Source organism: Cyanistes caeruleus, chromosome 29 (genome assembly GCF_971803275.1).
Source record: "Cyanistes caeruleus chromosome 29, bCyaCae1.hap1.1, whole genome shotgun sequence".
NCBI lineage: Eukaryota > Metazoa > Chordata > Aves > Passeriformes > Paridae > Cyanistes > Cyanistes caeruleus.
Window position 1 is genome coordinate 1,971,750 of NC_141729.1, and position 15,037 is coordinate 1,986,786.

General features: G+C 51.9%; 1 protein-coding gene across 3 annotated transcripts in view; it reads right to left on the reverse strand.

Moving 5' to 3' along the window:
• PEBP4 (phosphatidylethanolamine binding protein 4) overlaps nt 1-15,037 on the reverse strand; it is a 78,468-nt gene that overhangs the window by 55,867 nt on the left and 7,564 nt on the right. The window lies entirely within an intron of this gene.

Sequence of the window (15,037 nt, forward strand, 5' to 3'; positions counted from 1 at the left end):
TATCCATTGGATCCTTGGATGTTGGAATGCTCAGGGTGTGGGATGCTCAAGGATCAGGATATTCAGGGGTTGGGGTATTCAGGGATCAGGATGCTCAAGGGTCAGGATGATCAGGGATCAGGATATTCAGGGATCAGGATATTCAGGGGCTGGGATGCCCAAGGATCAGGATGCTCAGGGATCAGGATGCCCAGAGATTAGGGTATTCCGGGTTCGGGGTATTCAGGGATCAGGCTGCTCAGGGATCAGGATGCCCAAGGGCCAGGATGTTCAGGGACCAGGATAATTAGGGATCAGGATGTTCAGGGACCAGGATAATTAGGGATCAGGATGTTCAGGGGTTGGGATGCCCAAGGATCAGAATGCTCAGGAATAAAGGTGCTCAGGGATCAGGGCCCTCAGATATCAGGACGTTCAGGGATCAGGACCCTCGGATATCAGGATGTTCAGGGAACAGGACCCTCGGATATCAGGATGTTCAGGGATCAGGACCCTCGGATATCAGGATGTTCAGGGAACAGGACCCTCAGATATCAGGACGCTCAGGGATCAGGACCCTCGGATATCAGGATGCTCAGGGATCAGGACCCTCGGATATCAGGACGTTCAGGCCCTGCTCTGATGCCCACATTCCCCTACACCCCAATCCCTCCACACAGCAATGGAACCTGCAGGAACCCGGCACAGGAGCAGCAGCAGGACCTGGCCCCAAAACAGAACCAACCCCCCGGACCAGGAACTTCGGGACACCAGGAAAACCCAGCTCAGTGCAGGAGCCTTCCCTGCACATCTTGCTTTGCCACCTGCAGCCACAGCTCGGCACCTGGAGAAGGCTCCGGCAGCGCCAGGACACATCAGAGCAGAAATAGACCCGGAGCTGTCGCCCCCCTCCCCATCCCTGCCGCCCCCTTTTTACTATTATGTCTGAGAAGAGATGTCTCTCCTGGTTTTTTTCCCGATGATTTAATCGCTTGGTGATGAGGGCTGCCTGGCTGGGATACAACTGCGCTCTGGGCATCGCCAAAAGAAATGGGGGATCTAAAACGAGGAGGAAGCATCAGTAGCAGCGACGCTGATTGACAGAAAATGAAATGAAGCGGCCAAATTCCATTGGCGTGGTTTGAAAATCCCGGGACGCTGCGGAGAGCTGATGGCTCCTTTCCTAAGGTTTTGCCAGAGCTGGCATTTGCCTTTCATCCTCGTTTAATTCACTGTTTGGAGGCTGCCAGGGGTTTGTGTGTGCATGTAGTGGGGTTTTAATTGCACGCTTGCCCTCATGGAGGAGGTTTTTTGTGTGTTGAGGTGTGCAAAGAGCAGGCAGAGACTTTCCTTGGCCACAGCACTGCCTTGTGGCCTCAAGCCCTTGGGAAAAGCAGCCCTTGGAGCACAGTTCCTACCCTGGATGCAGGTGATTTAATGGTTTATAAAGGATTTTCCTCGAAAGACGACGACTGTTAGGTTTAAACTCCGGGTGTCTGGGTGGGACATGGGTGGCATTGCTCAGGCAGGGACCCCACAGGGATCCCCCCATCCACCTGCAGGTATCTCTATCCCAAATAATGCATTTTGCTGGGAGTGTGTGAAGGCTGTAGTCACTGCAGGGGCCAGAGTGGCTTTGCACATCTCTCCTCCATCCCCGCAGTGACATTCCAACAGGAGAAGACCGAAAGGTAATCAAAGTCCTGTTTTTCAAACATTCCCTCACTTTCCAATGGGAAAGGTGCCAGACTGCAGCTCCCAGGTCTCCCTCTCTGCCCACAGCCTGTCTTGGACCAGCTCATCTCTGGGTTATCCCAGGAAAGGCCGAACTCTGACCACAGCCCAGCAGCCAAACTGCTCCTGTCCCCAATCACCAGAAGCCCCGATGTCCCTCACGGCCAGCTCTCCACCCAAATTCCCAGGCTTTTCACTCCAGCTGGAAGAAATCTGGCAAATCCCTCGGCTGCGTGTGACCTGCCCCTCCGTGAGGAGGGAGAACTCCTGGGAGCAGCGAGGACAGGACGGGGTCCAGCAGCTGCCTGGAAAACCAGGACAAAGTCTCAAACAGCAACTCAATCCTGAGCCCTGGGCCCAGCATGTGCCCCCATCCCATCCAGGATTATCCCCCATAAACAGCTGGGGCTGGGCAGGAATTTCACAGTTTTAGTGCAGAAAAGCTCTGATTTTGCAAATCTGGAGGTTGAAGATGCTGCTCCCACCCCAGGGTCATCCTGGCTGTGTCATTGTCCTTCCTCTGGGCTGTGAGTGATGAGGAAGGGGCTGGGCAGCATCTTGGGGGGTGCAGAATTTTTGGGGGTGCAGAATTTTTGGGAGCTGTGGCGTCTTGGGGGGCTGCAGCATCCTAAGGGATTGTAACATTTTGGGGGTTGCAGAATTTTGGAGGGCTCAGCAGTGCAGGGGGGGCTCAGCATCTTGGGAGGCTGCAGGATCATTGGGGCCTGAAGCATTTTTTGGGGCTGCAGCATTTTGTGGGGCAGCAGCATCTTAGGGGGACTGCAGAATTTTGGGGGGCTCAGCATTTTGGGGGAGTTCAGCACTTTGGGGGAGTTCAGCACTTTGGGGGAGCTCAGCGTTTTGGGGGAGTTCAGCATTTTGGGGGAGTTCAGCATTTTGGAGGGGCTCAGCATTTTGGGGGAGTTCAGCATTTTGGGGGAGCTCAGCGTTTTGGGGGAGTTCAGCATTTTGGGGGAGTTCAGCATTTTGCAGTGGCTCAGCATTTTGGAGGGGCTCAGCATTTTGGGGGAGTTCAGCACTTTGGGGGAGTTCAGCATTTTGGGGGAGTTCAGCACTTTGGGGGAGTTCAGCGTTTTGGGGGAGTTCAGCACTTTGGGGGAGTTCAGCATTTTGGGGGAGTTCAGCACTTTGGGGGAGCTCAGCGTTTTTGGGGAGTTCAGCATTTTGGGGGAGCTCAGCATTTTGGAGGGGCTCAGCATTTTGGGGGAGTTCAGCATTTTGGGGGAGTTCAGCACTTTGGGGGAGCTCAGCACTTTGGAGGGGCTCAGCATTTTGGGGGAGTTCAGCATTTTGGGGGAGTTCAGCGTTTTGGGGGAGTTCAGCACTTTGGAGGGGCTCAGCATTTTGGGGGAGTTCAGCATTTTGGGGGAGCTCAGCATTTTGGGGGAGTTCAGCACTTTGGGGGAGCTCAGCATTTTGGGGGAGTTCAGCACTTTGGGGGAGCTCAGCATTTTGGAGGGGCTCAGCATTTTGGGGGAGTTCAGCATTTTGGGGGAGTTCAGCGTTTTGGAGGAGTTCAGTATTTTGGAGGGGCTCAGCATTTTGGGGGAGTTCAGCATTTTGGAGGGGCTCAGCATTTTGGGGGAGTTCAGCATTTTGGGGGAGTTCAGCACTTTGGGGGGCTCAGCATTTTGGGGGAGTTCAGCATTTTGGAGTGGCTCAGCATTTTGGGGGAGTTCAGCATTTTGGGGGAGTTCAGCATTTTGGGGGAGCTCAGCGTTTTGGGGGAGTTCAGCACTTTGGAGGGGCTCAGCGTTTTGGGGGAGTTCAGCATTTTGGAGGGGCTCAGCATTTCGGGACCCTCAACAGCTCTGCTGCCTCCCCTCCTCTTCCCACTCAACCAAATACTTGTTTAACCAGGGAATTCCCTCCTCACATCCGTGGGCTCCGGCGCTGCGGGAAGCGCGGCTGCCTCCAGCATTCCCAAAGCCTGGAAAAACCTCTGGAAGGAGAGAGAGCCACGAGCCCCTGGAGGGGGCGTGGAGGTGCCAATCCCTTGCACTGGGCACAGGGGTGGCTTCCCCCAGGGCTGCGCTGGAGTGAGAGCACCAGCGGCCACCCCGCTGTCCCCTCTGTGTCCCCCGGTGCCACCACCGCGCGTCCCCAAAAACGCCGCTTTGATCCGCTGCTTAATTCCTGCTTCCCATAAATTCCCGGTACGGCTCTGAACCTTCTCGCGGAGATGTCGAGATCAAATGCGTAGTTAAGAGCCAGCCGGGCCGAGGGGAACATGAAAGGGAGAAGTTTTGTTTCAGGTTTTTCCCAGCCCGGCGAGGCGGCGCCGGGAAGCGGCGGAGCCGCGAGCCGAGAGCTCCCTCTGCTCCCAGAAAAAACCTTCCAGGATTTCAAACGCTCCCAACCTCCTTCCCCGGCCCTGCAAACTCCTCACACCCCCGGGGGATGGGGATAAGGGAAAGGTTTGCTCCGGGGGATGAATTATTGATTAAAAAGTGGCGGGAAAAGGATAAAATGGGTCACACACCCCTCAGCACCCCAAAAATGCATCAGCTCCCACGGCAGGGGAGACCCCAGGATGTAAAATATCCTCTATAAATCATAAATATCTGATTTATCAATTGATTAGAGACAGCCCGAGGCAAACGGAGCTCCCCCGGGATGGGGGAAAATGAGGGAATTTGTATTTCCATCATTTGGGAAGGGAAAATAATAAATTCCAGGCCAGCAAGGGCGATTTGGGGCAAAGAAGAGCTCAAAACCCAAAATAAAGGGGAAAATGAGGGTGCAGAAAATTATTTCAATTCCAATGAAAACATATTTTATTAGAGGAAGCAGATTCATCTTTGATCCTGGATCCCAAGAAAAGCAATATCCAGGGCTGTTATATCCCATCTCGCAGGGAGAATGAGTTATTAAAGCACAAGATGAATGGCTCACACTGCAGCTAAGTGCTCCAGTTAAGAGAAAAATAGTTCTAAACTTACTCTTTGCCCCAAACACATTCCTCCCCCTCATCCCCGGGCCTTGGCTCTCCCCTCGGGTAGAGCTCGCTCGTGTGCCTCATTTTTTTTCCCCAGCTTATCAAAATTCCGGAGGGGAAATTTTAATAGAAGTAAAAATAAGGTGAATTTAGACGGGTGGTGATGGTTGGGTTTTTTTAGTTTGGGTTTTTTTTTTTTTTTTTCTCCTGTCTTTTCTCCTCCCCTTCCCCCAACCTTTTTTTTTTTTTTTTTTTTTTTTTTTTTTAAATATAAAAAAAAATAAAATAAATACACATGAGGAATAAAAATAACCCGGATAAGTTCAGTTGTGGGGAAGGAGGGAGGATGTAAATGAAGGAGCGTTCTCATGGAGAGCAGCGCTCCCGAGCAGATTCTGCATGAATAAATAGGGATAAAAATGTAACAGTGCGCACACAACTCCTGTCCCAGCGCCCCGAGAGGGCTCCTCTCCTCACAGGCTGGAACAGCACAAGCCACCAGAATTCCTGGATTTTTGGTATTTAGGGGAAAAAACGTTGAAATGTTGATTTTGGGGGGCTGGTTTGGTGGATGTGGCCCCTCCCTCAGATATTGAGGGGGGCAGTGCAGATCCACTGGGGGCAGTGGGAAATGAGGGCTTTATTCCCAAATCCTTTGATCGTGCAGATCCAGGAGCACCGAGTCCGAGCTGTGCCCCATCCCCACTTTGTCCCTCAGAGCACTGGGTGCCACGTCCAGGTGTTCCTTGGGAAGGATGGGGACTCCAAAGCTCCCCTTCCAAGGTTTAACAAGCCTTTCCATAAGGAAATTCCTGCTGATGGACAACCTGAACCCCCCCTTGGGATGTTCCCACAAGCTCCAGGAGCACTCAGGATCAGGTCACCTCCTCCACCAAGCCGTCACTGATGTTTTCCTCGAGTCCAGCACTGAATCTCATCACAAAAATCCCTTCCCTCCCGAGATCCAAACAAAACAGGGATGCTGGGAAGTCACCCAGTGACTCAATTAATTCCAAATCTGTGCTGAGAGGTCAGACCAGTCAAGAGCACCCCAAAAATCTCCTGGCGAGGAGCCCGCAGCGCATCCCAGCAGCCGCATTTTCCCCAGCACCACGGACTTTTCCCACTCCTTCAAATCCATCCCTGCTTTCCCCCCTCCCCAGGAAGGATCTCCAGACCCCCCCCCCCGCCCAAGGCTCCCCGTTACACAACCCTGCTCGGGAGATCCTACGTGGGCAGCCGTGGGTTTTCCTGGGAATCGACAACAGCTCTCTCTGCAGCTCAGCAGAACATGAGCATCTTACATAAACAGCCCCGCGAGTTCCCCTGCGTGGGGGGCTGCCCTCAGCCCCCCGGGCTGGGAGGGAACGCTGGGAGCCGCCTTTTCCCCTCCCCATCCCCATCCTCATCCCCATCCTGATTTTTCTTTTATTTTTTTAATTTTTTTTTTTTTTTTTTTTTTCCCCTTTAAACCAACCCAAACCCTTGTTGGGGGGGAGAGGGGAAAAAAATAAAAAAATAAAAAAATAAAAAAATAAAAAAAGGCAGCGCGCGCGCGCGAGCCGGAGAGAAATGACTCAAGTGTTTTGTAACTTGTCACATTCGGAGCTGCAATTTGGAGGCAGGAAGGAGGGATCCAAAATAGTCGCCCCAACCCCGGATTGTATAACCGAGATTTCCCCCCCCCACCCCCCGGTCCCTCCCCTCCCGCCGTAGGGGGGGAAAAAAAGAGAGAAAAGGGAAAAAAAAAAGGGAATTTCTGCTGGAGATTGGCAGCTGGAAAAAGGCAGGAGAGCTCGGGGTTGTTATAGCGCAGGAAGGAGCCCCCAAATTGGGAAGAATTACTCATCCATGGAAAAAAGGCTCCTTTGCTGGCGGGGAGGCACCGGGGAAGATGCTGCAGGGGAGGAGGGAAGGCTCCCGGGAAGGATGCTCCGAGCCCAGGGGTGAGGTTCAGCTCCCGGGATGCTCCCTGGAGTGGGAGGTGATGTTTGGGAAGTGCAGCTGGAGCGGCAAAGCAGGACGGAGCAGGATTCCCTGCCAGGAAGGGACCTGGCAAGGGCTGCTGAAGGGCATCTGCTGCCAAAATTCAGGCTCCAAGCAGGCTCGAGGCATCCCAGATGCCAGAGCCAGGCTGGGAGATGCTTGGATAATCCCACGGGAGGGTGGCAACAGGGTCAGGGTGTGTTTGCCTCTCCCACACCTCAGTGCCCTCCACCCAGCACCTGGCAATTCCCAATTCCCAGATTTTTCATCCTTGTATTCAGCAGCTGGTCACATCCCAGAAAATCTCAGGAGAGCCTGGCTGCTCCCAGAGCTCTCTGAAAATCAGGGAGAGCAACACCTGCCTGGAGCAGGGAGTGTGATGGAACAGAGACCCCCCACCCAGTACACCCAGCCCAGTATTCCAGAGGTCCTGGAGCCTTTCCCAGCCCAAAAAATATTCCAAGGCCAGAGCAGTGGAGCAGAGAAGCTCCACAGAATCAGGAGGAGCTGGGAAGGCAAGGAGGATGCCAGGAAAGTGAGGAAGATGAAGGGGAGCCATGCCCAGCTCCTCCATAATTAAACAAAACTCCAAACCCCACAAATTCAATTTTCAAGTGCCAGGAATATCAGGAGGAACCTGTCTGCTGCTATAAATCCTCCTGCCCACCCAAAATGCCACTAATTCCTTTTGAAGGAGCCCAGGCGGGTCCGGGGGATGTCGGGAGACACCACGAGGGTGACAGGTCCCTTTGGGGCTCATCGATCTGCCATCGATCACCCCGTGGAAGCTCTGAAACCCAGACGGGCTCTGGCTCCAGGCTCTGTGGGGGCAGCGCTTCCCAAGGGTCTCCTCAAAAATAAATCGTGGAGTTGGGATGAGGGGAGGGATCTTTTCAGCCTTTCCTCCAGTGTCACCTTGGCTAAAGGCTCTGAAATTCCAAGTGCCCGACACCCACGCTGGCACATCACAGGCTGTGGCATGCTGGGAAAATCCAAAGATGGGGCAGGTGATAAAAAAAAATCAGGTTGTTTTCAACAGATTCATCTGTTTTTACAACTCAGTTGGGCTCTGCAATTAATAAAATTCATGTAAAATCTATATTTTTTTATGCCAGACCCACCTGGCAGGTGCATCCCTGCAGCTTTGGGATTGGCAGGTGAAAATGAAATGGATATAAAGCACTTGCCCGTGCAATAAACCGAGACAAAACAAAATTCCCAACAAATTCCCAACCAGAGCACAATCACACCTTCCCCAGGATATTCCACTGGAATCCTGGACAGCCCCTGGCACATCCCATCCCCTCAGACACACCAGCACCGATTTCCAGTGGTTAATTCCATACAAAACACACATCTGAGGGAGCCACACAATTATCTCTGGGAGTGAAGCGCTGATGAATGGAAATTTTAATTACCAAACCTTCTCATCCTCCCCCATGCACAAAAAGTGCATTTTCTGGCATGTTTATTTAATAATAAAACGGCCAAATTCTGCATTGGTGAAACACGTGTGCGGGGCACGGGAAGGACGAGACAAGCTGAAATCTGTTGTCACCAGAGCTGGAAATTTGAAGTTCCTTTGATCTCTCTGCCCCCAAAGCTGCCGGGGAAGGAGAGAGGAGGGAGCAGAGCTCACAAAATGTTATCCCAGGCTGTGAAGGGGATCAGGGATGGATCCCAGCTCCTGCCTCTGCACGTGCCAGGGTGGTGGAGATTGACAGCTCCACTCCCGCACACGTCCCAATCCCTTGATGTCCCCAAAGACAAGAGAGAGCACAAGCCTTAATTCCCATGGACAGGGCTAAAGGGTGCCCCTGTCACCCATCAGTATCATTTAAGGCTTGGGAAGTGCCCAATTCCCATCGGGAACGCCCGCTGGAGCTCTGTGCTCATATCAGTCTTAATTTCATTTGGTCCTTCACACCGTTGTCTGCTCCGCGCATCCCCCACGGAACGGCTGCGGAACTGGCAGCAGGATCCGGCTGCTGCCACGGCACGGGAGCCACCCTCTGCTCCAAAACCTGGCTGGCATCCGGGAACCGCGGTGGCTCCAGCCTGTTGGAGCCCGGTGTGATGGAGGTTACTCATTCCCAGCGTAAAGACGTGCGGAGGTTGAGGTCCCCCCTCCTCCCCTTCCTTCCTTTCGCGAGTAAATCCTCCAGCAGGAATTTTTCCCCCCTTCCTTGGAAATTCACAGCCAACCTGCTAATGAGTCTTTGTGAAACTTGTGCCTTCTTACCTCTAATTTTACAGCCTGTTCGGATTTGAGCTCTGTGGACAGCCTCACATTTGGTTGGGAATTATAGGCTGAGTGGCTGTTCTCTCCTATTATTGTGCTGTCAATCTCCTATTAGCACATTATAATATGCTACACTGAATGCATCTGTTCTGTAGATCACAAGTCCTAATTGTCATTTGTTGAATCACTTTGTCTTATATGATTGTTAAGCAATTATTTCACCCAAAGCAGCTTAAACTTTGATTACTGTATAGTGTTTACAGGGATCAAAGGGAGAAATCGGCGGCGGCTTCAAACATTTTTTTCTTTTTGCTGCAGAAAAACAAGGAGCGAGCGGGAGATGCCAACGCATGGGGATGACCTGGAGGTGCTTCCTCGGCCTTTACCTTCAGGGGAAGCCAGGGTGGGTAAAGGTCCAGCAAACAGGGAGGTCAGGAGATGGATGTGAAGTGACATTCCTGCCAGGATTGCTCATGGAACGAGGCTCTCCTGGCGTGTGGCACCAGCTGCCCATGGGACGAGGGCCCAGTGGGGGAGAACACCCCCTGTCATGTTGTTAAACCACTCCAGCCATTCCCATCAAGGGGAAAACCTTCCTGCTTCCCAAAACATGGGGGTTTGAGCAGTGCTTGGCTCAGAGGGGTCACATCCCGAGGAAATCCTCCATGGAAGGTCAGTAGAGGACAGGGCTGAGGCTGCACGCAGAGCCCTTGGCACATACATTGATTTTGGCTTTGCCACCCCTCTCCAAAGCCCTCAGAGAGGTCCTTTGGAAGCTCAGATCCCTCACACCATTCCCCCTCTGAGGTTCAGGGCGCTGGAATGATCCCAGGGCATGGGAACCCAACCCAGCAGGGCCGGAGGCTTGGGCAAATCCCGGGAATCTCGGGCTGACAGCAGTGGGAAGGAATGTTGGGCCATTGTTTCTGAGGAGCCCAGACAGGATTGAGAGAGGGAGAAAACCACGCTGGTGGCTCCTCAGCTCCAGACGGCTCCACGAGCCAGCAGGGATACACAAACTGTCAGGAATCTTCTGCTTGCAACCATCTTCTCCAGTGAGGCTTGGATGGAACCTGAGCGCCACAAAAAGGTCCCTCTCCAAGCAGCTGCACGTCCTCTCCTGCCACCCCTGCAGTGCATCCCAGGAGGAGATGGGACAGAGTCACCCCTGCCTTTGTTAAAACTGATGGATTTTAACAAATGATGAATTCCTCACACAAATGGCTGCCCAAATAACGGGACAGCCACCCACAGAACACAAAACCCTTTATAAATCAGGCCTGTCCCCAGCCAGAGCCTGTCCCCAGCCAGGGCCTGTCCCCAGCCAGAGCCTGTCCCCAGCCAGAGCCTGTCCCCATCCAGGGCTTGTCCCCATCCAGGGCCTGTCCCCATCCAGGGCCTGTCCCCATCCAGGGCCTGTCCCCATCCAGGGCCTGTCCCCAGCCAGAGCCTGTCCCCAGCCAGGGCCTGTCCCCAGCCAGGGCCTGTCCCCAGCCAGAGCCTGTCCCCATCCAGGGCCTGTCCCCAGCCAGAGCCTGTCCCCATCCAGAGCCTGTCCCCAGCCAGAGCCTGTCCCCAGCCAGGGCCTGTTCCCAGCCAGGTCCTGTCCCCATCCAGGGCCTGTCCCCATCCAGGGCCTGTCCCCATCCAGGCCACCGAGTGCTTCACAAAAAGGGGGAGAATCGGATCATGGAAAAGAACCAGAATGGACTTTGTGTGGATTCCTGGAAGAAGATCCTTCTCCTGCTCTTCCCTCCCTGGACTCTGATTCCCAGGAGCTCTCCAGCCCCACAGCAACACCCCTGGATGCCGGGCACAGGTTTGGGCACACAAAGCTGCTGGGAGAAATTCAAAGCCAGCCCTGAGGGTCTCATCCCATGGGTCACACAGCTGGGGGGGCTTTTCCAGCTGCCTTCCCAGCCCCAGCTCGTTCCAACATGGCAATGCCTTTATCCCAGAGACCTGTGGAGCAGCAGGAAAGAGTTGAGCTCAGGGATGTGCAAAAAAGCCGCTTGCAAAACCAAGTTTAAAAAGCTGAGTTTGGGGTAGGAACCCTGAAATAAAACACTTTATTTCTAGATTTTGGCAGGGAAAAAAATTCCAACTCCTTCCCATATCCTAAAAAACAGTGATGGCACAGCTCAAAGATGCCTCTAAGGAAGTTGTCAAACCTTGGGATGAAAAGAAAACTGGAGGAGCAGGTAAAAGGTAGAGGCTCCAGCGTAGGTAAATTGCTTTTTAACAAGGAGATAAGGCCCATCCCTGGCATCTGCCGTATGTTTTTATAAAGCCCAGAAATATGTTTTTAAAAGGCCAGTAAATAAAGTTCCTATCGATTTGATCTCCAGTGTAATCTGTTTTTCTGTCTGCCACCACGAGTGGTAATAAAAGGGAATCAGGGGACGCGGGTTTGGGTTAATGCAGCGATCCATCATCGTCGGGGGCTTTGCTTTGCTGCACAATTGAGAAACTGCCCCAAATTGGTGCAAGGGCCAATTTTCTTTTCCAATTTATTTTTGCTTGAGCAAAGCAATATCGAGGCAGGACAAGGAGGATGCGTTTCCCGTCGTTCCAGATGTTCTCCTGCTTCCCTGGCCTGGGAAAGAGCCTCCAGCAGCTCCTCAGTTGGGGATTTTGGGAAGGTGCTGTGGGTACTTGGGTGTTTGGGGTTTTGAGGTCAGGTCTTTGCAGAGGGACCCAAAGTGGGATTGGGATGTGCTCAGGAGAGTTTTCCAGTGGGGATTGAGCATCCCAGGGCTGATCTCCCATGGATTGAACATCCTGAACATCCCAGGGCTGCATTTCCTATGGATCAAACACCCTGAACATCCCAGGGCTGATCTCCCATGGATTCAGCATCCCAAAAATGCCAGGGCTGCCTTTCCCATGGATCAAACATCCTGAACATCCCAGGGCTGCATCTCCCGTGGTCTGAACATCCCAGGATCACATCTCCCATGGATTCAGCATCCTGTACATCCCAGGGCTGCATTTCCCAGGGATGGAACATCCTGGGGCTGATCTCCCGTGGATTGAACATCCTGAACATCCCAGGGCTGCATTTCCTATGGATAAAACATCCTGAACATCCCAGGGCTGATCTCCAGACATTCCCAGCTCTCTGGCCACCAGGAGAGAGCAGTTAAAGAATTTTCCAGGGTATCCAAGCCATCCATAACCACTCTCCTGTCGCTGGCAGTGCATTCCTGACTCCTTTCCCCGAGCCTGTTTCTCACAGAGATGCCCCCACACAGAACTGGTGCCCTCATGGCACTAAAAACTGCCCCAGAATGTTTTTTTTGGGCATTAATAGATGTTTGATAAAGCTGAGTTGGACAGCTCAGTGTTTAAACATCACAAAATACTCAAAATCCACCCTAAAATGATGCTTTAAAGTCCCCCGGGCCAGGTTTTGCTGCCATCAGAGCTCAGCTTTGCACGATGCCACCCCACTTTCAGCTCCTTCACCACAAACCATCCATGTTCCCTTCTCTGAGGAGCACAAAGGTGACCTCGAACCCATCCCAAATATCTGGGATGAGGATGGGAAACCTCCCGTTCCTCCACCTCCCCCCTCAGGAAAAACTGATAAACATTTCTAGAGAGAAAAACAAACACTCCGCATTTGGCTTTTTTGGTGGTTGTTTTTCTTGAAGAGACAAAGTGTTCCACAGAGAGCCGACACTTCCTACACAAGTTTGCATCCTCAAACCCCGAGATTTTCTTCTGCCATGGATTTGGATGGGAAAAGCAGCTCCAGCCCTTCAGCCAGCCCTGCCCACCCCATCCAGGATCACTGAGCTGGAGAATCCCACTGGAGCACCACAGGGAGATGGAGATCTCCTGGCTTTGCCAAATTTTCCCACTCTCATTTGGGAATAAATTAGGAATAATCAAATTTCCTGCGTTTAGAAATACCCCCATAAAGCACAAAAACAACTCTCATTCCTCAGCTCTTGTTCCCACTCAATTTAAAGTGAGTTTGGGAGGGAAAAATATTATCCCAAAGCATCCTTAGAGGTTCAGAGTAAGAAAATTGTATATGCCTATTAAACAAAACAACCTGAGGAAACTCAGAGACAAAAATCCTCTACGAGGGGTTTAAGGGCACCCAGTCCCTTCCCAAGATGAATTCCTGGTTTGGATATTGAAGCTGGATCATTCCCAGCTGCATGGAGCCGGGGAGGCATTTTTGGGGAAGGCCAGAGGAGAATCCCACCCCAAACCCGAGAGGCAGCGGGGCCCCGTGTCCTCAGATGCCGCCTCAGCGCAAGATGTGCCGAGATGTCTTGGAAGGAAACGGTGCCAAATCCATCAGCGGAGCCATTCCCGATGCCAGCGGGAGCCGCCGGCTGTGCCAGGGGCTCCCTGGGGGACCTGCCACCCGCCCTGAGGCACAGCTGGAATTCCATCCCAAAATAAACAGGTGCCACCCACCAGCTCAGCCAGGGCGGATTCCCTTCCCTGCTTTTTGTGGATTCTGGGATGCACAGCCTGCATCCCACTGGCACAGCCTGCAAGGGTCTGGCTCTTGTCCCCAAAATCCTTCCCACAGCCGTCAGCAGCAGCGTTCCATCCCCGGAGAGTCCCTTCCCTTCTCCCGGCCCCGCTTTGCTTTCCAGGACTAAAATTAAAGGAGAAACAACTGCCCACATCCCTGGGAATCTTCAAACTCCCGGGAAGCCGGGGATGGGTCTGTGCGCGGCAGCCTCTGCCAGGAAGGAGGATTTTTTGGGGAAGAATCAGACATCTTTAAGGAAAAGTTCTCCTTCCAACCATGTGATCCGCAGGGGGAAAAGACTTCCCAGGCGGCGGGGAAGAGCTGGAAAAGCGGATTATTCACGCTCCGAGGTAACTCCAGCAGAGCCGACTTCTCCCTTAGCGGCTCCCAGGGCCGGAGCTGGCGATGGGAATTCCGGCAATTATTGGGATCGGGCGGGTTTTGGGGTGCCGGGATTTCTCTGGGATTTGGGAACGCCACGAGACAGTGCCGCATCCTGGGACAGCTTTGGGATGAGGGCAGAGCGTGGGGTGTCCCCTAAAATATCCCAATTTCACCCTTTATTGTCCCCTCTCCGTGCCCGCGGCTCCCCCGGCACGGCCCGCGGGAGATCCCGGTTCTTTTTCCCAGTTATCCCAGTTATCCCAGTTATTCCAGTTATCCCAGTTATCCCAGTTATCCCAGTTATTCTAGTTATCCCAGTTATTCCCGGTTATCCCGGTTATTCCCGGTCCGGCGGCGCTGGAGCTCGGGCAGTTCAATGCTGCCACCCGGTGGTGGCAGGAGGGAACAGCAGCACCGGGATTCCCAACCCCATCCCAAATTCCATCCCAAATTCCATCCCAAATTCCACCGGGATCCAGCAGGAGATCCCAGAGCCCGAGACCGGGATGGCTTTGAAAAGTTGCCTAAAAAAAATTGTAAAAAAAATCAAGTTTCCAGTGGAAACTTTTCAATTTCTTTCCTTTTATTTTTTTTTTTTTTTTGGGTTTTTTCGGCTGAATTGTGGCATAAAAACGCTGGAGTAAAAAAAAAAACAGTGATCAGAATACGCCAAAAAATTAAGTGGCCAAAGTAGAGGAAACAAAATTGAAATGGCCAAAATACAGCAAAAATTATAAATATTCTGTGGCCACAACATAGAAATAAAATTAATTAAACTTTCCTCTGTGTGTAGCTGTTTTATTTCTATTTTTCCTACATTGTGGCCTTTTAATTCCCTTTTTTAAAAATAGTCATGATGAAGCACAAAATTAAATCATTAGGAGGCTGCAAATAGCAAAAAATTAAATGATTATGTGGCCACGTGTAGCAGGAAAAAAATTTAATTTCTTTACTACATTCTGACCACTTAAAGGGTCACAGTATATAAAAAAAATTGTTTTAAAAGTTAATATAGAGAAAATTATAAATGGCTGCATTTATAGGGGAAAAAATGGTTACAATGCAGAAAATATTCTAAACTGAGGTGTGGTGATATGGTGAAAATAATTTGTTAAATGGCTACAGCGTGGTTGGAATAGCTGTGAAATGGGTGCAATGTAGAAAAAAAAATAAATTAGCAAAGGGCCAAAGGGAAGAAAGTATAAAATATAAAAATCAAAACACAAATACAAAAATATCAAAATACAAAAAA